We start from the raw sequence: 25,438 nt of genomic DNA on the forward strand, positions 1-25,438 counted from the left end.
AAAAAATGCAGTGAGTTCGTATTTAATTTTTGTATGACAATATCATATTCTTCTAATTCCTTTACAACTTTATAATGTAATGTGCTAAGGGTTCTTTTGATATTATGGGTTGATTTAATTAGATTTCCCCCTTGTGATAATTTGTTTGATTTACGATTGGAACCTGATCTAATTTTAGTTTGGCTCCTCCAAGATGGCTGACATAAGTTCAAACTATGTAGTTTGGGGGCCTTTCGGGAGCGCTATTCCGGATTGTAATAATTTTTTGGACACAAGACTGATTGGATTTTTATTCTCAGGTCGACTTGGCAATTGAGGTTTTTTCTTTTAGTTATTTTTCATCATTTCTTATGTATTTTGTTTCACATGGATAACTTAGTTCTAACAATACTTTTATGGATACTGGGCGTTTTTGTTCACGCGCTATTTTTCCTGTTTTAAGATGGCTGCCACGATTTGGAACGATGATGTCTGTATTCGTAGTAGCAGCTTCTCTGTGGGCATGTCATTTGCCCTTTAAATTGTGGGCAATCATATGGCCGGGACCATTTAAATTCAGGTCCTTCCACCATCTCGGGTTTCTCTTTCTTCCGCCTGTATAGGCACGGTGCAGATTGGCGTTTGGTCGACACGACCATGGAGAAGGTAATGGGATATAAATGGGCTTGTGGCAATACATAACTTTTAAGTAGTCGGTTTGATGCAACCTTAGCGTATTCATTGTATGCTTTCTTAATAACTTCGGCCACACGAGATTGTCAGTTAAACTAACGGCTTTCATTCTGAGTGTTAGTACACTGAATGCGCGTGACTTTGGTCTTCAAACTTTGAAACGTTATCTCAAGTGGGTTGCTGTGTGGTTTTCGTGGTGTGGTTTTTGGTATAGGAAAAGCGTGATATGTTGCTTATGACATAATAAGTCTGTCCCTTTTACTCTTATTGCTATAGAAATTTAATATTTGTTACATGATGACCTTGTGCAATACAATATGAGTTTCCTATTTTTAATTAGGTTATAACATTGAGCGTTTTTTCAACGCGCTGTTCTGCAAAAAAAAAAATGTTGGTCCCTTTTTACTCCTATTGTTATAGAAAGTTAATATTTGATACATGATGATTTTGCACAGTATAATTTGAGTTCCTTATTTTCAATTAGGTCATAACATTGAGTGTTTCTAATGCTCTGTTTTGCAAAAGAGAATATTATGTGGACACAATTCACTTATTGGGAGTGAACTCTATGGTATGTTTTATCTTATACACTGATACATATGATGATGGTTGTGGAGAATTAATATAATGTCTATGAGTATTCTGTAAATGATTATATATATATATATATTTTATGGTTAAAATGGTGCAAGGTAAAAGTAACACATTTTAGGATTGTTTTGTGTGTCTTTTGTATTTATTGTTTGGATGTTTTAATTACTTTTGTCTCATTATTTTTTATGTATATTGTTTTTTCAATAGTGTTTGGGTATATTTTGTATATGTTTGTTCATTTTTATATATACATTTTGGTGTTTTATTATATGTATTGATGTATGTTCTGTATGAGTTTTATATTTATTATAGCCCTGAATAAGTCCTGTTGTATGGACAAAACGGGTTGGCTGTTGCTGTTATGAATATGGCTTTTGCTGTTATAAACATGTGATCCTTTTTTAGAAAAAAAGAAGAATAAAAAGAAGAGCTAAATGGACTGATATTTTCAATTGGATATTTCAATTCTACTTTTGTTGGTGGTGAACCGTTGGTCAATTATTTCTATAACATAATTGATAATATCAATGTAATATTTGCAGTAAAATGTTTGACGAATAAACTGTGAATGGCGGGGTGTGAGATATAGTTACCTTAAGGCACAAGTTATAATTACTTGAGATAACTCTAACTATAACTGGTGAATTGATATAGTTTTGTACGTTTAAAATAAAATGTGAGCCTAATTATAACGTCCCTGTAACCTTTGGCTTTTTTAAAGTGTATATATATATATATATATAGATATGTTATGATACCTTATCAAGATTTTAAAGACATGGATCAACGCATACTACTATTTGCATGTGTATTAAACTGAAATGTTCACTGTGAGAAGTTGGACTAAGATAATTAGTTAAATTATCAATTTTCATTACATTACCATGAGCAAGTTTTAAAATACTATTACTCATTTTTGGTGAGATATTGGGAACCTATTAAAACAATGTTTACCGAAAGTGACATAAACATAATAACGGGATTACCATTTAATAGGATGAAGGCCATGTCCTATGATTTTGGCTGTGAAACACGTAAGATTTGTTAGGCAGGTGTAGTATTTGAATAGAATAAATTCCTCTATTGATTAATATGCTCACTTAATGTGAAAGAGTATATCTTTTATGTGATCCACAATTAGACTTATGTGTGATTTGCGAAAGGAGATCATAATGGATAATGATATGTGACTACAATTAAGGATCTTTGTGGATGTGGACTAAACATTGGGTTTATGAGAGAGTGTGCAGTTTGATTAATAGAGAAAATGTCTAGGAACTGGCTCATCCTAGACAAAACTCTCTAAATATATGTATAATATAGAAAGAGTTACTCACAGAGGGATACTTCAAAAGGGTCTTCCATTAAACTAAATTTTGCAAAAAATGTTCTAACCTGCTTGACCCACTGTGTGGGTGTTTTTTCAGGAAAGCTGTAGAGGTGCATTCATTCATTGAAGAGGTTAATGGAGTTAACATGGGCTATGATGTAAGAATTAGATTTTATGGCTTTATGATTAGTTGAGCTGCTAGTATCAAGGGAGTTTTGCTGCTTAGCTGCACCACAGCTTTCGTTCTGTCTGTGCTTTTTTCCTTGGCAATGCATAGATAGATAGTAAGTTGTGTTTTTAGAGAAATCATCCAGGTCAGACAGTGTGTTGCTCCACCAAATTTATGAGAGCCTTATATTTGACATGTCTGGTCCACAATTTGTTTCATGAGACGTTACATGCTTGCATAGTAATGTAAACAATTGCTAGAAAAAAACGGGACGAGTAAGTAAATGAAAATAAGTGAAATTGTTACACATTTTTATTTAGAAATCAAGACACTGAAAAACAAGGGATGCCTTTAAGCTGCAGTTCAAAAACATGTCCTGGACTCAACTTGGGATATATTATTGTACAAGTGTCTACCAACCTGGTAGTCAATGTCATGTGTGACACCTTCAGTCAGTTCCTAATTTTAGCCTTGACCTGCATTTGTTCTTTCATTTAACTATAGGTTTGCAAATCTTATACTCCCAAATGATGTGAACCAAAATTCAGGTCAAGCTGATGCTGTCACAAATGACATTGTCCTGTTGAGCAGATGGGGAAGTGTGGCTTTAGATGAATTGTGGGTTCCTGGTTGTGTGCTTTCTTTTTTTGTTGCCTGTGAATCTTGGTGCCCATTCAAAATGGATCACTGACCGAATATTGGCACCAAAAATATTGTGTGGACAGAATACTGTGTCAAAATATCAAGAACCAAAATATTGAGAAGGTAAGTGTAAGTAGCTAAATATAGATTTACTTTTCTTAACTTCACGTCTATGAAGATATCAATATTGTCAAGGTACATATATGTGGACTTATATATAGTAAAACTTTACGTACCTATGAAAAATGTAACTTCACAGTACGTTTTTCCTCGATATTCTTGACACAATATTTTGCCTAAAATTCTGTGTAAACACCTCCAAAACAGGGGATTTCAAATGTGACAATTATCCACAACAATTGCTCAAATGCATTAGAGAAACAGGCTAAAAGTGTCCTTATTTCTTTTTCAAAATGTCAGTGCCAATAGCTCTCCTAGTTATAATATTTATTTCTGGGAATAGCCAAGACCATTTGATTTAATAAAATGATTTGTATAATATATTTACAGATAGGGACGTTCCACAAGTCGTCTTTACCCATTAGTCTGTTATTATGTCATTCATATTTTTTTACTGCCCAGTACATCATAGAGAATAGGGCAATAAGTCAGCCTACATCAGCCCTTGTCCAATGTCACTGTGAGTCAGCCCTTGTCTAATGTCACTGTGAGTTCTGCACTTTCACAAGGAGCGCATCCATACAAAATAGTTTCCTTCAGTGCCAGAGACTACTATCTGTGCTTTTTGAAACCCGACAAATGTGTTTTCTTTGTTTTGGCTGGACTAGGGCCCAGTAGTTTCCCCAACAATAAAGGTTCGCAAAAAACATGGCAAAACAAAACAAGAATTGAGAAGGCCAAAAGTCTGGAAGCCTACAGCAGACTTATTAGATTTGCAGTACTTGTATTTCTTTTACACTTTGGTACTTGAAGTTCTGTATTTATAATGACAAAAACAAGCACTCACCAAACTGCACATTAAAATAAAATAAAATCGAAATAAGCTTCTCAGGCCTAACAGAAGACAACTTTAACTATCTCTGTCATCAACGTAGTGTCCACCTATCTCACATTGACATGTTACTCCTACTGTTTATCACCATATACCTTCATTATGCTCCATGTGCCTCATATGTCAAATAGTCCTGTGCTACTGAACATTAGATTACCAGATGGTCATCGAACACACAGCAAGACGTGCCAATATATTGCACAGTGCCCAGTTCTTTTATAAACCACATCACCCAGTGCCCCTTTTAGCTACATCTCCTTATACTCCCCTGAGACATGTCAGCTGATGCTCCCATGAGGTTCATCACACTATGCACCTTGTTTCACAGGGTTATGCACATTTTGTTGGTAAGCAGGGATACCTGAAGCTTGTTTGTGTGTTTTTGGATAGCTGACCATCTATTCAACACAAAAGGGAGTGTTGTGTGCATGGACAGTCTGTACATGAACGCCTATATGTTGTGTGCTTCTGAGTGTCTGCACTGCCCAAAAGCCATACTTATTGCATTTGTCAATGCTTCATTGTTTTGAATCAATACTTCTAGCCTGCAAGAAAACAGTAATTTATTTCATAGTCTTGAGTGACAAGTTATGTGAATGATACATGCTTCTTTTGAAGGGCCAACATCACACATAGCCTCCGATTCCAATTGGTGTTTAAGTAGCGAGTGGGGCACTACCTCCTGCTTGCACCTGTCAATCTCAGTTCATTGTCTTTATCTGAAGTGTATTTGCTCAACCAATTTTTGACTGGTCAAACTCAATGTAAATTGAGGGGTCAAATAGAGCAAGTCATCTGTACGTGTATGTCCTAAAGGGAACCAGTTTAGCAATTATGAAGTATGCAAAAACGAAACAGGTACAAATTGCACAGCTGTACCAAAATTTGCAAAGACCTTGTTTGGTTTGCGTTACTTTTTTAACACAGACTCTGCACCAAGTCTGCTGGTGGGATTTATAATCCAACTCGCTTTACGATTTGCATTGGATTGTCATCACAAGTAACGTAATGCAGCGCAATGCACTGCCTTATGTAATTTTGAATCAAGTGGATGTGTCATGGGTGGTGCATGAACGTTTCCATGTAACCACCCAGGAGTTTTGACGCAAATCCCTATTTACACAGAATTGTAGATAGGGATTTGTGCCACAATCCTGGGCCTCCCTTAGGAGCAATGCCTCAGTTAGGATGCATTCTGTAGCACACATACAGAGCACCCCGCATTTTGGGTATTTAGTTCTCTTATAATTCACTCCTGCCAAGTACCATGCATTATGAGTTAGTGTAAGGCATTTCAGTGTGGTGGTCTGCATCACTGCACTGAAATGCATAATCACTCATGCTAGTGCTGCTCAGCTGTAAAGTGGAGCGCTGGTACAATGCTATAATACACAATCATGTCAGACTGTGAGCTGGCTGCGTGCTGCTTCCAGCAATGTAAGGGGACTGGGCTGATCTCAGGGTGCAGCTCTGCGAGTACTGCTCTCTCGCTACAATGTATCTAAGTTAGACTCCCCTCCCCACACAGGCAGTGCTTTAAATGGGCCGGTACTGTCCGGTACTGAGTACCGGCACTTTTTTATTTTGAGAGAAAGAGTACCAGCACATCTCAAGAAAAACGTAATACTTTTAATTGGAGAGTACCGGCACTTCTCAGAAACAAGCAGGTACTCTGGCACAGAGTACCTGCACTTTATTTTTTCCATTTCAAGCACTGCACACAGGTATAGGCTAAGGTCAGTGGGGTGAGACTAGTTACAGTCTGCCCTTCAGCTCAGCTGCTGTCCGCGGTGCCAGCAGGTGGCATAAAAGTTTTCACTGCGCTTCAGTTTGGACAAACTAATGTGCGTGGTGCCGCAGGCAGCTCCTAGTCCTCTGACCTCGTCGCCGGCTCCTCGCAGCAGTCTGGGGGTCAGGTGGAGACTGGAGAGGATATTGGACTGAAAGTCACCCCCTCACTGCTGCCGGCTGGTGGTTGTAATGATACTGGAAGCAGTGTGATGGATGGGAGGGATCCCGCCCCGCCGCACGTGTCGTGGGATGGACCTTCCCCAGCCCACATGGCACCCGCATCATAATAAGGGCCGGAGTGGGAGGCAGTATTTGTCCTAATAAAGTAAACACTTTTGTCATGTGGTAATTTAATTGCTTTGAGCCGAGCAACTCTCAGCCTTGATAACAATAATAGGTAGCGCCGTGCGCCGGACCCCGGGGCCGGTATACAGCTATTGATTTTAATTATACTACTCAGTAAGGGCACTAGGTTAATAAAGGGATCTTCCTCTTCTGGTGCTTTGCAACAGCTTTAAGATTTTCTTAGTGTTTCCCATTGCTCAAATGGGTGTAATTTCTGATATTTATATGTTTCCCTGTCTTCATTCCTTTATTTTGGTCACGAGAAAGTATGACTCATATTCGTTGAAATGACACTCATAAGTACACTGAAATTGTGAAAATGTCACACATAGCAATTTGAAACCTGGGCAGCTATGACAATTGGGGCACGGATATTTTTTTTTAATTTGCGGATCTTCAATGATCGGGGCATAAGTCGAGCTCTTTTAATGAGGTAAGCCTGTTGCTCTCTTACACGGTGTATGATTGAATATGCAAAGTAATTTTTAAAATTATTGGGGGGAACCCAAGCTTAACCTGAGCCTGATAACTCCTGGGTATTAATGCTCGATCGTTAAACATTTCCAATGCCTCTATCACACTACCATGTCTGCAAAATTGTGATTTTCCAGAGGCACAATCTACTTTCCACCCAGATTGAATTACGTCTTTGACGGCATCTGTCTAGTAAAGAGGCCTTTCTAAACCAGGTTCCAATTTGGAAATCTCAAGGAGTGCACTGCTGTTTCAGGCTCCCCAAAAGTAAACAGAAAAAAACATTCGGCGTGTTTAGCGAGTGTGGTTGCTAGGATATAAACCGTCCTTCTGCAGATGGCGTTTACATAAAAAATATTGAACAGGGACTAAAGAAAATAGGGCTGCGTTTTAAGAGTGCGCGGAGAAAGTGGAGAATATATACTCTTTGTAGGAACGTTGTTTCTGTGGAAGAAGGTTGGGGAAAAAGTTAACTGGAGCATACGGCTACTGTTGACTTGCGTGAAAAAATACACATAAACTGAGCCTAATCATTGGTTGACACAGAAGAGCACACTAACTTGCGTTCTATTCATTCACCACAAAATGGCTTCCCATCCTCCAGTGAGCGTTCTACGTAGTTTCCACCACTGACTACGAAGGGAAAGGTCAGGCTGTCCCTTAAGTCTTACTTCAGTCAGACAACCTACCCCAGTCTTCGAAGAACAGGAGAAACCCTTTCATTCACTCGAATGCACTCACTCTCCTTTCGTGCCCCAGGCTAGTTTTCATGTCCTTCACTCTTGTACCATGTTTAACATTTTGAAGGTCCTGGTTCTGAGTGACTAAACAAAAGAGAAAATAATAAATTATCCATGTCTTACTTTGTTTGTATATTTTTGTGAAGGGCACATGTAAGTCTATAAAAGACAAATGAAAGACAAAAATGGACAGAGAGCTCAAAAGACAAATATAATGGTTGCTCTGCTGATTGGCACTTACTGTGATGACTTGACCATCATGAAATGAGAAAGGGTGTTGGGCCCAGCCTGGGTTGGACTGGGGCAGAAAGCAGCCACAGGGACCAAAACATTAGCGTACAACATTAGTGACTAATGGCCAGATGTAGAAAGCTTTTTGCATGACGCAAACTGCGAAAATCGCAGTTTGCGCCATGCAAAAAGCCTTTTGCGATGCTCATTCACAAATTGCGAGTCGGTACCGACTCGCAATTTGTGAATGCGACTCGCAAATAGGAAGGGGTGTTCCCTTCCTATTTGTGACTCGCATCGCAATTCAGAGTTGCTTTGTGACCGCGAATGCGGTCGCAAACCAACTCACAGTTACCACCAGTGTCACACTGGTGGTAACTCATTCGCAAAAGGGAAGGGGTCCCCATGGGACCCCTTCCCCTTTGTGAATGTCGACAAAAATATTTTTTCAGAGCAGGCAGTGGTCCTATGGACCACTGCCTGTTCTGAAAAAAACGAAACCAAATGGTTTCGGTATTTTTTTCATTTTGCAACTCGTTTTCCTTTAAGGAAAACGGGCTGCAAAATGGAAAAAAAAACTGCTTTATTTACAAAGCAGTCACAGACATGGAGGTCTGCTGACTTCAGCAGGCCACCATCCCTGTGAGTGCAGGGACTCGCTATGGGGTCGCAAAATGCGACCAACCTCATGAATATTGATGAGGTGGGTCTTTTCGACCCCATAGCAAGTCGCAGAAGGTGTCTGAGACACCATTCTGCATCTGTTTTTGCGACTTGCAAATAGCGAGTCACTCAGACTCGCAATTTGCAAGTCGCAAAAACGGATTTTGCTACATCTGGCCCTTAGATAGCTAGAAAGTGGCCGATGTTCGCAAATTTGAGCAGATTTGCAGTTGTTTAGATACTGTAGAAGTGCTTTGCAAAGTATGTATATGAAAATGAACCACACTCAAGTAATAAACACAATCCTGTTCAGGATGAACAACAACAGTCACTTAATAAACACGCTTAACCCTCAGGTACCTTTGCACAAAAGCAATTAGACTTATATTTGGCCTGATGTATAAAGTATTTATGTAGCACTCAAGCAATAATAAAGTGAAAACACACCAAAAGAAAACTCAAAACCAATGTAGAAAAATAGAGAAAAATCTAATGAGTATAATAACACCAAAACAACAAAAATTCAATTAGCAGAAACAAAGTTATGAATTGTTTAAAGCTTTAGTCAAAATAACACCAAAAAGTATTACTTGTGGTTATCTGTTTGCGCTGGAATGGGTCAAAGTCACAGATCCAGGTCAACCATGCTGAAGCGTGGGTGTGATCCACTGACCAGGTTCGTTCCAGTTAAGAATTTACCTTATCTGAGTACAAGTCCATGCTAGGAACCTCAGCAGGCACTTCACATTGGAGGAGATTGCTGACGGGGTGAGGAGCAGGTCGCTCCTACAGCATTGTGTGGGCTGGAGATGTAGTCAGTCTCAAAGAGCCCCAAACTTCAGGATGTTCACCTGTAGCTTGACTTTGAAGCAAGAAGAGTACGCCCTGATGCCAGCCAAGGGCCGAGGACATGAGGAGCGCCTCTTGGAGATTAAGCTTCACTCTAGCAGAGGCAAGCAGTAGGGCTCAGGAATATCCAATTGGTGTTGGTCAGCTGGCCAGTTTCAGGGAAGGCCTCTGGAACCTTGTTGCATCCTGTTGCTCAAACAGGAGGTCAGCCAACTGAAACCTGGAGTCACTTCTGGGGGATTCTCAATTCGAAGGCATGTGGATCCAGTCTTCCTTCTCCAGACAGCAAGGCACTCCTTCGTCTGAATCTTCCACAGATCCAGGAGTGTTCCAATGGGATGTTTTGAGGGTGCTAGCTTGTGGGTGCGGGTGCCCCCTTTGTCTAATCTTCCCCTTTTCCTGGGTTTTGCTCCAATCTGTCTAAGGGGCTAAAAACAGGCCGGCCTAGGTGTGAGTTGTGTTTGTCAGTGGTTGGGCAGGCAACTTTAGAAGTCAGGAAGAAAATGGGGACAGTCCTTAGGTTACCAGTTGAAGCTCAGGAAGGGCTGAGTACAATTCCCAGTCCATTCTACTCCAGAGGGAACCCATGTCCAAGGTCCTTTTTTACCTCATGTCTGGAATGAATATACAACACACAACAGCAAAGGCTTTTACAGACATGTGACTCTGGACAGTGGCAGAAAGGCACATTTGGTTTCAGCAGGAAAAATGCCAACTTTCTAACAGTTACATTATGGGAATATTAACCTAAAATTCAACTCTGCCATTAAATAAGATTTTAAATTACAATTCTAATGAGTGAAGGAAGTATTTCTCTATCCATTCTCAAGCTGAAGTTATCACATACTAAGTGTAACAAGGTAACCCAGTGGTAGTTTATGGGAGAGATAGCCTTGGAACAGTGAACAATGACTTAAGTAGTTTTTCACTGTCAGGAAGTGTAACTTAAGTACACATGTCCTACTTTTTAAATACCATGCAGCTTCTTCCTGAATTGTTAGGGCACACTTTAGGGGTGACATACAATTATTAAAAAGGGAGACTTAGGCCGGTCAAAAGGTTTATTTTGCCATGTAGAAATGAAAATTTCAAACATCACTTGAGGCTGCAGTTGCAAGAATGAGACATGTTTTACAGTGCTACTTTGATGGGTGGAACAGGGAGAGCTCCTGGTCACTAGTAGCATTTAATTTACAGGCCCTGGGTACATGTAGTACCATTTACTAGGGACTTATAAGTTAATTAAATGTATTAATCAGGTGTAGGCCAATTTTACCATGTTACCATGTCTAAGGAAGAGAGCAGGAGCATGTTTACCATGGGTTAGCAGGAGTAAAGCTCACAGAGTCAGAAAAGTCAACAAAAACAAGTTCAGTAAGGGAAGACAAAAATCTGGGATGACCCTGCAGAAAGGCCAGGTCAAACAGCATGGTAGACGCATGGATTTGAGCTTGCTGCAGTCAATGTTGTTTTATCACCAGCAAAATCAACAATAAAAGTCGACCATAAAACAGTCCCACAAACAACCACAAAAATGACCGCACACTGACCTGTCAAACCAGCCTGTCAGACAATGCCTGATTGTGATTGGTTAATAGGTCAGTCAGCAGTATGCCCAGCTCATAGTTTTCAGTCTGTGTAAACTTACAGGAAATGATGAAAGCGTGAGTGACAGATTTAGTGAAAGAGAAAGTGAGGATAGTTTTAAAGTGCACACTGAAGACTGAATTGACACAGGGTGAAAGACTTAGCAGCATCTATCCTGATTCTCAAAGCACATGTAAGTGTTATCTACACATGAACATGGCTTGTTTTACAAGTGTAGCTCAAGGCTGTTAGTGACAAAACCTGAATTTGCACAGGTAAATGATTTACATATGTTTAACATTATCCGACAATGTGGTAATAAACACGTGTAAATCACATTCATAGAAGGGTAGTTTCAGGATTGGGTTTGCTTGGGATGTTTACAACACCCACAAACTCTTGAGTATGAGTGTTCACCTACTTTTCTGTTACTCCATCCCTCCCTGAAAAGGAGACATAAGAGAAAAGGAGCACCAGTAGTGCCTTCTCCTAACCTTCATCTAATACTTTAGTGACAGTGCCACTAGTGTTTCATGTCAGCCTCGAAAATGTGACTTTGCCATAGGTCACCTATCTTCTTAGTGGGGAGACCATATGTTCTGACATATCCACTAGGGTAAATAATGCAACATGCAATGCACGTGCCATTACTCCTTGGCTACCCCTGATGCTCCAACCTTTGGATCTCACCATTGTTAAGCCTCTTCAGTGTCCAATTAATGGACTAGGCTGCTGCCATTAGGGTCACAAAAGCTCAGTCTCCATAACTTGGACTATGCTTCAGGCTGCTACCCTTGTCACAGCTGCCACTCCTCAGGGACAGGGTCCATCAGGCAGCCAACAGGAGCAACCTCCAGTGCATGACTCCTACAGACCCTTGTTGTAACTGCCACCTCAGAAGCCTAGGCAGATCTCACCAAGGATCTCATGACAGCTCTCCTACCTGCTACCAAGTATCAATGCGCAGGTGATGATGCCTGCCCCAGTTTTTCTCTATTTGCCTCTTCACCTCTAACTCAGGCCACAACAAGGCGCCTCCTCCGTACTCTGGATCAGGTAGGGACTCACAAGAGCTGGACATGGATGACTGAATCTCCGTTCCCTCAGAGCCCACATTATGCAAAGTGCCCCCTGGGCGCAATGGGCATGTGCACCTTCTTTGCAGATCCCCTGGGCACTTTTTTATTACAAAAAGGGCCGCGGATGCTCGTGCTGTCACCAGAGGGTGTTTCCTCATTTGCATGGGGCGTGGCATTTTGCTTTCTAAAAGTAGCATTTTCAAACTGACAATTTAAAAACAACTTTACCAAAAGATGTATTTTTAAATTGTGATTTCAGAGACACCAAACCCCCTATTTTATTTACTCCCAAAGGGAATCTGCACTTAAATAATATTTAAAGGCTGCCCCCATGTTAACCTATGAGAGAGATAGGCCTGGCAAAATCAAAAGCTGGGTTTAGCAGTATTTCACTGTTAGGACATGTAAAACACACCTGTACATGTCCCACCTTTAACATACACTGCACTCTGCCAATGGGGCTACCTAGGCCCTACCTTAGGGGTGCCTTACATGTACAAAAAGGGAAGGTTTAGCCCTGGCAAGTGGGTACACTTGCCATGTTGAACTGGCAGCATAAAACTGCACACACACACACACTGCAGCGGCAGGTCTGAGCCATGTTTACAGGGCTACTCATGTGGGTGGTATAACCAGTGCTGCAGGCCCCCTAGTAGCATTTGATTTACAGGCCCTGGGAGCTTCTAGTGCACTTTACTAGGGACTTACCAGTAAATCAAAATATGCCAATCAGGGACAAGCCAATTACACATACAATGTACATAGGAGCACTTGCACTTTAGCACTGGTCAGCAGTGGTAAAGTGCCCAGAGGACCAAAAACAGAGCCCAGCACACAGTCAAAACATGGGAAGCAGATGCAAAAAAAGACAGGGGAGACCACGCCTAGGATGCCAAGTCTAACACCAACACATTTATATTTTCCGAGTATGAAACTACACATTAAATTGTTTTTGTAGTTCTGTTCATTTCCAGTATCTGTGAAATGTACTACACCTTTTACTGCTTTGTAGAATATATTGTGTGGAATAGGTAATCCAGGTGCAGTGTGCCTCCCCTTATGTTGTTATGGATTACATTCTACATTCTACATGGGTGATGACTGAAAGTAGATTCAATACCATGTCCAATTTAGCTACCTAAAATACCACCAACATAAGACTTTATCTCGCTCTTTTTCCCAGGTTTGATGGTTAAAAATGTGCATAAATATAACATGCGAGTTGCAAAGGAGCTGATCGAACTAGGCGCCTGATTTAGATCTTGGGGGATGGCATAGTCCTCTGGGGGATGACATACTTTGTCACAAACGTGAGGGATATCCTGCCCACCGTATTATCCCTGTAGGACATAATGCGATCGTAATACTGCAGACAGGATATGTCATGTTTGTGACTGAGTGTTCCCTTCCACCAAGATCTAAATCAGGTCCTGAACGTCTTTCTGCTCAAATGAGAGGTACACGTCCCCGACACCACTGATATCAGCAAATTGTATGTACTGTGCTTTATAAAGTCCGCAAGGGCTGCACACCTTTATTGTTTAGAATCACCTGTGTCGGCGCAGACGCATTTGTTGTGACTAGGAACCATTTTCTATGCTGAGCGGTGAAAGTCTTTCCATAAATAGACTCTGTTTTCTTCTAACAGTACAAAATGTGCTATTAAGTTAACATGAGCTATTGCCTTCTACAGACGCGGAGGACAGGCAGCTCTTTCAGAAGTGTGAACGATGGATGGCCCGTTAGTTTCACAACATGTGAGACTTAAGACTGATGTGCCATACCCGAGAGCACTTAAGGTTCTGCCGGGGACTTTGGAGACTGGCCTCAGTGAGTGTGAACATTTCCAAGAGACCAGTGCCTCTGATATACCGAAAGACTGAGGTCGAGCCAGTCACATGACATAGATGCCTCTGATAGGCCAGCAGGGAAGAAGTAGAGGGAGTCACATGGCAGACATACATCTGTGTAGGCTACAACAGCCAAGGAAGAGTCAGCCACATGTGTGCATCTATTTGACAGGCTGGTTCGACCGGGGTAATGTTACTCATTTAGATGCACCTCTAAAAGATCAAGAAGGCAGGAGCAGCGTCTGTCATTTTATCATTGCCTCTGAATAGCCAGTTTGGCTGAAACAGTGACTCAGATGTTGGGCATAGCTCCGATGGGCCAGCAGGGCTATGGACAAGTAAGTACATACCAGGCACACCAATGGAAGGCCAGAGGGGCAGGAACGATTCATTCAGTGTCCCCTGTGCCAGGCAGTTAGAGGTGAGAAATAGCTTGTCTCAATGTACTTGCATCTATGATAGGCCAGAGGGACTGGTTAAGATTACTTTTATATGCTGTATATCTGCTAGTGGCTGACATGCCAATTGCTCATGTGAGAAGAGAGTCGGTATGGTGCACCTGTGATGGTGCACCTGGGAAAAGATGTTCTGTGCACTTCTGAAAAGACACCACAGCTCCCAAGATACTGGCTGATATCCATCAGAAATGATATTTCTCCACTGCTTCGTGGAAATAAGCACCAGCGATTGGTATCCATTTGTTACTAATGGGGCCACCCAGTGCATGATGTCATAATCTGCTTTAAAAACACCCACGGCCTTCAGTCCGTTTCCTGTTTGGTCATAGACCTCCTTGGTGACTTGCAATATCCTTATAACTTACGACAGGTTGTTTAATTTTGCACACATTTTAGTGTGTTTCACATGGTCTGTCTTTTATATTACATAACAACCCCCAATAAATACCTTATGAATAGAATGCTTCCTTCTGCTTGCACAGTGGATTCCCTGAAATGTACTTTTCACTGCACTTTTATGCTGCTACGTGCTTAACTGTTGATTCATTTATTTTTCCTTCATCACCTAACTCACCACTGCCCTCAAGTTACTGGAGATGAGGGTAAGTAATAGGCGCCGCGCAAGCAGCGCCAACCCTGTCTGTGGTCACTGTTGTCTAAATCTGAAGAATGAAAAAATGTTCCATAATTCCCTTTCTAAACTGTAACGAATCTTCATTCTTTCCGAGGGGTTGCACAAAGAACAGCGCTCTTTGTATTTGGTTCTGAAGCTCATACACTGATCCGCATTATCTCTCTACGAAAGTTGCATTTTAAAAGGAACACACTGCACATGTGTTATTTTCGAGAAAAAAGATACCTTTGTTTTACATTATACAATAAGTCTGTTGGAGGCAGAAGCCCAATAGAGGAAGGGACGAGTTTTATTTTTACCCGAATACACTACCATATAAAGTGAAATTCCAAGTCACTCTCCGAATATAGAAGGTTTTACGACAATGTCAGAGCATTTCTAAAACAGCTGCACTCCTCAGGTCCTGGCCATAAATGGTTCATAAAACAGAAAGGAACGCCTTATCTACATACCAACATTGCATAGAATCGCGAGCTCTTGATATGAAATGTGTATTTTCCAGTACTTTATTTTTGGAGTGCAATAAATTCTTGCCTAAAATGTGTTAAGTTGCAATATATATCTTGTCATAGAATGCTTGCATACAAATCTAATTCCCAACTTCCTCAATTGCCAGTTACGGATTTGTAACAACAGCTATTGTTATGCCTGTCTACTGCAACAGCTCAAGTTATCAACACCAGAAAATACATTACGCTCCTATGAGCCAGTCCCATTTAGCCATTGGCTGCTCTCGGTTAGTCAGCTATGAGTGAGTCTGCACGAAGAAGAGCTTTCTCGGCCACTTAAAAACAGCATGCTCAAGTCAAAGGCTCCGCAATAAGCCTCCATCAGATTGCATGGATCCAAACTTTTTGCCATTGTGGAAGTGTGAATCTTGTGAATCTTAGAAGATCAGCATATGAAATCTGATTATTGGTTGTGCTGAAGCAGATGTCTTAATTAGAAATTATTAATGAGTGTTTATGTATTTTGAATAACGAATTCTGTAGAAAATGAATAATGTAGAGACAAATAATGTACAAGTTTGAAATTGTGACTTCGAAGAATGGCCACCAGTGTTCACGAAATGTACTAATTGATGATTAATATGTATGAAATATTGAAAATGTGTTAGATTAATGTAGTAATATGTCATAATAAGGGTTATGAATTATGCTTTAGTTTATTAATTGTAGGCCTTAACTTAGCGAATGTCGTGGCCTGGTTTTGTTAGGCCTCGTGCAGAAGCTGTATTTCCTAGCGTTTAATAGAAAATGCTGACAGAGTGAACTAACTGTGAAATTTTATTGTTTTCATAAATGCTTAACCGAAGCCTTCTATGGGAACCGACGGACAGGAGATAATGTCTCTAGTAATGTATCAAAATGTGTGTAATGTGCGTGAGATGTACTTTCCCAGGACGCGAACAATGAAGACACTGACTGGAGAGGAAGATGCAACAAATTCGATACCTGACGAGCCGGATGATGAGAACATCGTATGGCAGACCAATCAACGTTGTGTGAAAGGCAAATATTAGAATACATAGATTTAGTAAATGAAAACTATTGGACAGAGTAATAACGTACGATTAACTGACCAATTGGAAATTAGGGGATAGTTTGGGTGACTTTGATATAACAACGTGACAGGGGGAAAAGATTCAGAATAGATTTATGCAGATTTGAAGAGAAGAGACTTAGAAGAAATTTGAGATTCTGTCATTGGGCTCATACTCTCTTACTGAGAGCCTGATGCTTTGCTGATCGATTGATGACCTGAGGACGAAGACGATTCTGTTTGCTGACCCATACCATGGATAGGTATATATGACAATATGACTGAATTGAAATTTTGTGCCTTTTCTTTCTAGGTACCAACTGTGCTGTTTTTACTAGTTTTCCTTAGCAAGATGTTTCCTAAATGTGTGTTCTCAATTGTTTTGCATGAAGCCCCACATGCTGATGCTAATCTGGATTAGTTGAGGGTATCTATATGACAACTGACAAACTGGAGAGATAAATAGTTGACAAACTACTTTGTTGAACCTTATGGACTATGTAGCCTTATTAAAGTTAACTTTGCTAATGATTTGCACTGATGCTTTAGAATGCATTGTGATTCGAGCTTTGATTAGGTTATGTTTCTCGCGTCTATTTGGTAAATAAATATTGATCTTATATGTGTTCTGACTTGATTTCGAGATAATCTACATGACTTTAGTATTGTTAATATAAGGGCAATAAAATTACTAAACTTATACTAAAGGTGTGGTTATTCATGGCTGAAAGGTCATGGTGTGTGAAAAATGACTGACTCCATTTATTATTGATTGTTGACTTTATTAATGATTATTGATGATTGTGTATTGATTATTGATTTCTGTTCTGGAGCTATGGTAAGAACATCTTAAATTAATCAAAAGGTTCATCGACCTATACGCGTCCCCTTGTAAGTTTACTTATGAAGGACCGACGCGCTAACAGTTAGGTAGCAGATTGATGGTTAGGTCTCTTTGAGAGCTTGCCATAGGTGTCCAGAACGTGACAGGTGTTAATAGTTATGGTGTAGGGACCGAAGGTTTGGTTCTTTAAGAGCATGCCATAAGCGTTCGGAATAGGGTGTTAACAATTGTGGTAAAGAAATTGATGGTTCGCCTCTTTAAATGACAGGTGTTGACAGTCATTGAGAATTCACTATTTTTGATATTTGGATTTTGTTTTTTTCAAAATGATAATTGGAGAGAAAATGATGTTCCCTCAGGCCCAGAAATGACTTTCCGAGATCCTGGATCCTGGTAGTAGTGTTGGGTATGTTCCTGGCGTTCTAGTGATAGAGTGAGAGAGATAGGTTGCGCTTGCACAGCTTGTGCAAATCGCAGGTAAATTGCAACTTATGTGAGGAAATTGAGGGAGTCTGCGTACTCCAGATGAAGTTTTAGCAGGAGTGTGCATACTTCGCAGTATGAGAGTAGGGAAGTCGTCGAACTTAACATGTGTGTGGCGCTTTGTGCTAACAAATTGTCCACGTGGTTGTTGATGTACAGACCCTACGTGGTCCAAGACTCCGGAGTATATTGAAAAAGTGTACGAGACACTTGGTTATATGTTGTAATATGTCTGCTTTAGTAGGTTGATCGGACATGGTCAACAAGTCAGTGTGTGAGTATAGTGGGCGAGAGAAAATTTTGACTGAGATTTGGCGAGTCCTATGTGCACCAGGACAGACCCATTGATCAGTTGAGAGTAAAATTTGCGGGTCGAATTTTACTTGCGAATCTGGGAGACCGAGAAAGAGGAATAGCTGCATGAGCGAGTGGGCATCAGTGGAAACCTGTAAGGTTTCTGAAGTGACTGTGTTACCGTCCTGTAGTAAACAAGCATGTTTGTTTTTTGTTATTGGTTTTTGATTAGTGCTCACAATAATTTTGCATTAATTTTGAGTGGATTGGAATTTAGGAGGATGAGCTGCAAGACTTTATAAGCCGCAGTACATGTGAGTGTGATGTCATTGAAGCCGCGCTGGGATAGGTTTGTTAGTGAGAAGGGTCGTGTACGGATTGGCAGTCGTCCTTGAGAGGCAATTGGCTGAGAACATGGGTGAAAGGTATCTTGGGAGTAAAAGTAATTTCCTAATTCGATTTTGAATAACAAAAGGAAGAAAATATGACGTTTTTCAAGGCATTCAAGAGTGCCCTAAGGGGAGATGCGTACATTAGAGTGAATGTACAGGAGCCTATACCGCCAGAGAATACACCGGCTTACATTGTAATGGAGGAGAAAGGGGTCACGCCATGTCTTTGGTTAAAGCAATGGTGCAAGCTAAGAGAGAAAAATGGGAGCTTAGAGTTTCCTGAGAATGGGACGTTCAATTTGAGAATTTTGGAGCAATTGCGGATGGCAATATATGAATTGCAGCCTCTTCCGAGACCAGTACAGTTTGAGGCATTAGCAGTTTGGGAGCTGGTAGCTAGGCAGCAACAGCAAATTAAATTCAAGAAAAGAATAAGAAAAGTAGAGAAGTCTTTGGCAGAAGCGATATGGGACTGGGAACAGAAGAAGTGGAGATCAGTGACATTGCAGGATGTTTCCAGCAATTACGCAGGAGGATGAGATGGAAGGAAGGAAAATGACTAGAACGACTAATAAGAGTCCGTCTGAGAGTAAGGAAGCAAGAAAGTCTTCCATAGTAGAGGAGGAATCAGATGCTGAGGACCTTGTTGCACAAATATTGAGGGACCGACCACCACTGTATGCAGTGCATGAGAGTGGTCCGAGTGCTAGTGCTGATCCAACAGCCCCGGCACAGGCGATGGGGATAGTGAGTCCGGTACAGGTTAATACTAGCCAGACCCAGGGTGCGGTGCAAGGATCTAATATGTTGCCTACTCCAGTATTTCAGGCACAGTGCCTATGTTGGAAACAACTTCGAACTTAGTTGTGCCTACGGAACAAGTGATTCCAAAACCATTGCTGGTTCAGACGGAGCCGACTCCGATTTTCTTCCCCCAAGTGCAGCCACAGGGGAGGCCGAGGTTCACGCTAATGACAGAGACACAGTCAGACTTGACTCCGGTAATGAATCAGAGTATGGGAGTTGCTCTCCCATAACGTACAGGTGCCAGAGCAGTCCCAGATGCAATATCACTGCCAATTACTGTTGGTCCAGTGGTACCATTATTTGTGCAGAAGAAACCAAGCATGAGTGAACAGGGAGAGATGTCTCAGAGTTTAGTGAGGAGGGGACTGAATGAGCAAGTTCAGGTGGTCTCTTCAATGGGTCAGGCTTTTGATGGATCAAGGTCGCGGTTAGATCTCAGTCCACTTGTTGCACTTCCAGATACTGTGAATGGACGTAGTGCAGGTCAGAGGTTGAAGTTACTGACTCCACAGACACCAAATGCAGTGGTACAAAAGGTGCCACCTGTGAACACGAGTAACATTTTATTACAAGGATTGACAGCTCAGCAATTGACTGAATGGTTGGACAAGCTGAATACCCCACAGAATGTTTCCAAGGGTGAGGAGGAGATCAATTGTGTCAGATTGAGCATGGAAGCAGGTGAATTAGTTGACGGAACAATGGGGGTGAATAGATTAGAATCCTACACAGAGTTGAGATACTTATGCCCAAGAATCACAAGAGAGGTGGACAAGGTACACCAGAGATTGACAGATTTGGCAGAAAAGCATGGCATGGAAATTGAGAAAACAAAGCAATTGAAGAGAAGTTACAGATTAGATTTTGAGGCAAAGGATTTTGAACACATGAGGTCTGCCGGAACGAAGGCGCATCTTAAAGAACTATTGCAGAGTGCTCAGGTTTGGGGAGCATTAGAGAAGTAGGAAGGCAGATGGGTGAAGAAAAGAGACAAAAAGAAATGAGATTCACTAGAAGTGAATGAAATTGTGAAACAGGACATGTATCCGGTAAAGATTTTACCAATGAGAGAAATCCCAGGAGGAAATTTTGCCATGTCCCTTGGACTAGGAGTGATATTCTATCATTTACGAATGATTATCCAAAACTGAGAGAGAAGCCAGTAGAGTGGTATCAGCAGACAGACAGGTTCGTGAAACTTGCAAAGTGTTTGTGGGAAGACTTGAACACATTACTGGAGATAGTGGCTCCCGCTGACTTGTGGGTTGAATGTAAGAGAGTTGTAGATTGGCCAACAAGTGAACCAGAGAGAGATAAGAGTACAGGTGCACCATCTCCTGAGGTAATGAAATATTACTATAAGGTGATAGAGTTCCTGAAGATGAGGATTTCACCCAAGAAAATTGATTGGCAGAGAATTGATAGGACAGTGCAGGAAGTAAAGGAGTCGATACATGCATACTATGAGAGATTGTTGAAGGCGTTCAAAGACTACAGTGGGAAAGAAGCAATTGACCCGAAAAACATGCTGCATTTTGTGTTCAGATTTGTGGAAGGACTGAGACCTGAGATAGGTCAGATGATTAAGAGTCATTTGATTTGCTGGAAAATTCGACGAGAAGACAAAATGTCGAAGAAATAAAATTGTAAAATTGTGGGTGGTAAATTTGATTTGATGATATATTTAGTCATCAGAGGAGGTATTGCTGAAGCAGATGTCTTAATTAGAAATTATTAATGAGTGCTTATGTAATTCTGCAGAAAATGAATAACGTAGAGAAAAATAATGTGCACTTTTGAAATTATGACCTCAAAGAATGGCCACCAGTGTTCATGAAATGTACTAATTGATGATTAATATGTATGAAATATTGAAAATGTATTAGATTGATGTAGTAATATGTCATAATAAGGGATATGAATTATGCTTTAGCTTATTATTGGAGGCCTTAACTTAGCGAATGTATTGGCCTAGTTTTGTTAGGCCTCATGCAGAAGCTGTATTTCTTAGCGCTTAATAGAAAATGCTGACAGAGTGAACTAACTGCGAAATGTTCATTGTTTTATTAAATGCTTAACCAAAGCCTTCTATGGGAACTGAAGGACAGGAGATGATGTCTCTTGTAATGTACCGAAATGTGTGCAATGTGCGTGCGATGTAGTTTCCCAGGACTCGAACAATGAAGACACTGACTGGAGAGGAAGATGCAACAAATTCAATACCTGATGAGCCAGATGATGAGAACATCGTGTGGCAGACCAATCAACGTTGTGTGAAAGGCGAAATATTAGAATTCATAGATTTAGTAAATGAAAACTATGGGACAGAGTAATAACGTACGATTAACTGACCAATTGGAAAATAGGGGATACGTTGGGTGACTTTGATATGGCAAAATGACAGAGGGAAAAGATTCATAATAGACATGCAGATTTGAAGAGAAGAAGAGACTTTTAAGAGATTCAAGATTCTGTCACTGGGCTCATACTCTCTGGTTGAGAGCCTGATGCTTTGCTGATCGATTGATGACCTGAGGACAAAGACTGATTCTGTTTGCTGACCCATACTGTGGATAGGTAGATATGACAATATGACTAAATTGAAATTTTGTGCCTTTTCTTTCTGGGTACCAACTGCGCTGTTTTTACTAGTTTTCCTTAATTAGATGTTTTCTAAGTCTGTGTTCTAAATTGTTTTGCATGAAGCCCCACATGCTGATGCTAATCTGGATTAGTTGAGGGTATCTATATGACAACTGACAAATTGGAGAGATAAAAGGTTGACGGACTACTTTGTTGAACCTTATGGACGATGTAGCCTTATTGAAGTTAACTTTGCTAATGATTTCCACTGATGCTTTAGAATATACTGTGATTCAAGCTTTGATTAGGTTATGTTTCTCACATCTATTTGGTTAATAAATATTGATCTTATATGCGTTCTGACTTGATTTTGAGATGATCTACATTACTTTAGCATTGTTAATATAAGGGCCATACAATTACTAAACTTATACTAAAGGTGTGGTTATTCATGGCTGAAATTTCATGGTGTGTGAAAAATGACTGACTCCATTGATTATTGATTGTTGACTTGATTAATGATTATTGATGATTGTGTATTGATTATTGATTTCTGTTCTGGAGCTATGGTAAGAACATCTTAAACGAGTCAAAAGGTTCATCGACCTATACGAGTCCCCTTGTAAGTTTACTTATTAAGGACCGACGCGCTAACAGTTGCCATAAATGGACATGGAGGTTAAAATAAGGCACCAGTGAAATTCCCGTCACACTGAAGTAGTGTCTGCTAATTTCAATAATCTTGCATTATGCTTGTTACGGGAATTTCATGAAATTATGCTGTTACGCACATTGCCTAATTCAGCACTGTTCATGACAAAAATTTAGTGTGAGAACATTGGAACAGTGAGAAGGACAACAGGAGTATTTGATTTTTCTGGAACTCATGTTCTTTGTGCTATTCTTTTAGTGAAAACTAGATCCTTGCTTCCAAAAATGGATGTGAGGATACATTTTGCTCTAAAATATAGACAAAATGCTGGTTTTACTTTTGTGTAATTGATCTTGGGAAAACCTCCAAGAAATTTGAAACAAGAAGTGTGCTTAATGCACCTTGAAAAACTCAACAGACAAGTCACCTTGAGTCTTGCTGGCATTTAGGCCAATTATGGCCTCTATTGTCCTCTCAGTTCATCATGGTATGTCAAACCGGTCAGCAAAGTCTCAAAATGAATTTTAATTTTGGTATGTGTGCATACGTATGCTAAGACCACATCTTACAGAATTGTAATAGCTGATCTGCAGAAGTAGTAAACCTCACAGTCTAACCCCATCATGATGAATAATCACTATTATAGGTTGGAGTCCAACTTCCTTACATTTTGCCCGAACTAATACCCTCCATGGTCTGAGAGCCTGTGTAAATTTGCACTTGATTGAGATTGTTTGTGGTGAAATAGTACGGTTCATAATAGCACATAATATTTCTGAGGAGTCTAAGAAGTAATTAATATGCAAAAAATGAGTATGAACTGAGGAATGTATGTAAATTGCAATTTATAATATACCCATCGCCACACCTTTGACTGAAATTGCTTGCACCCACTTGTCACTTTTGCTGTAATGAAATCACAAACCAGGAAGATTCATCCAATTTCAATTCAAACATTGCATTGACGTATTCTCTAGGAGTATATTAAAGTATACAAAAAGAGCTGGATGGAATACTTGACTTAATATCAGCCAGGGATAATTACTCAGGGCTGCATCCCAGTCCATTGTTATTTTGCACACCATGCCCCCTCAGTTTGGACCCAGCCATACACAAATCAGCGCTGACCTTTCTCCAATAGGAATATTTCAGCTCGAACTGCCAGGCCAGGTCATTTCCAAACCATAACACAAGCTTCCCAGGGCCAGTTTTGACCTAAGTAGGACTCACCTGTCAGATATAGTTTAGTTCCATTTACAGTGTGCATGGGATCCATGTCTGGCCATACCCGTCACACTTAGGGAGGCACACTAAAGTGTACAAAAAAGGGATGGATGGAAAGCTTGAATTAATCTCAACCACTGGTACTCAAGTCACAGCCCAGTCCATAATTATTTTGCACACCATCCCACATCCAGTGAAAACAGTCAAGCCCAAACTGCAAGGTCAAGTCTTCCCATAACCAGAACACAAGCAACCCAGGAACATTTTCACCCTAGTTAGGTTTCATCAGCCAGATATAGTGTGGTTACTGTGTAGCAGTGTGCACAGGACCCATGTCTGTGCATACCCATCCCACCTAGAGTGACATGCTAAAGTATGCAAAAAAGAGATGATGACATTCTTGAATTGAAGTGAAGTTCAGCCACTAGTAATTACTTGGGCCGCATCCAGCCACCTCAGTTTGGAGCCAGTCTACACAAAGCAGCCTTTACTGCTCCAGTGAAAATGTGCACATGACTGAGAGCGTTTGTAGTAAAATAGTACAGTTCAGCCAGTTTCAGTGGCCCATGGAGGTAACTCGGTTGTCATTGCTCTCTCGAACATCAAAGTTGCAGGACTTTCACCTGTGGTTGAGTGGGGTGTCAAACGATAAGCTTGTAGAATAGAATTTAATACTGTTTTCAAATTGAGCTTCTCCAGAGTTGCATGCTGTACTGCTTTCTTTAGTACACTCATAATATGTTTGACAAGTCAATTGGCCTGTGGCCACAAAGGTGTGATCTTTTGATGCTTTATGTTCAGGTGCTCCAGAAATTCTTTTAATTCTTTACTGTTGAAGGGTGGACCATTGTCAGACTTCTTGATGGCTGGTATGTCCCATATTATAAAGATGCAATCAAGTTTTTTGACTACTCGCTCATGAGTTGTGGATGAGAGATCTTCAACCAAAGGTAACCTTGAGTATTTATCTACAATCACCATTACATGATGGCCATCATCAAGTGGAACAAAGAAATCAATGGCTATTCTATCCCATGTAAGTTTACAGAGTTCCAACACGTTTAGAGTATGTTGAGTAACTTTGGTTGTCTGGCAATTGCATAAGTTACAGGCCTTGAGTTCCTTTTCAACTCTTTCTTATAGGTATGGAAACCAAACTCAGTTTTGGAGATCTGTGTTTGCTGTAACAATACCACAATGTCCTTTTTCAGCCACTTCAATTACTTTTTGTCACAGACTCTCCGGAATCAGGACGCTTGATCCTTGTGATATAACTCCTTCTTGAGTTACGTATAATTAATCTTTGACATTTTTGTATTTTTGATGTTTACCATCATTACTGAGAGATTGAATATGTTAATTCCATGAATGATGTGTAATTATGTCTTTTAAAGTTAGCAGGTCACTGCCATGAACTGTGGCAGTGACAATCTAGGATAATCAAATAGCAGCTGGTGCACTTGACTTGACAATGAAATTGATGTGGGCATCAGCCGT

Source organism: Pleurodeles waltl, chromosome 8, assembly GCF_031143425.1.
Source record: "Pleurodeles waltl isolate 20211129_DDA chromosome 8, aPleWal1.hap1.20221129, whole genome shotgun sequence".
In the NCBI taxonomy this organism is placed as follows: Eukaryota; Metazoa; Chordata; class Amphibia; order Caudata; family Salamandridae; genus Pleurodeles; species Pleurodeles waltl.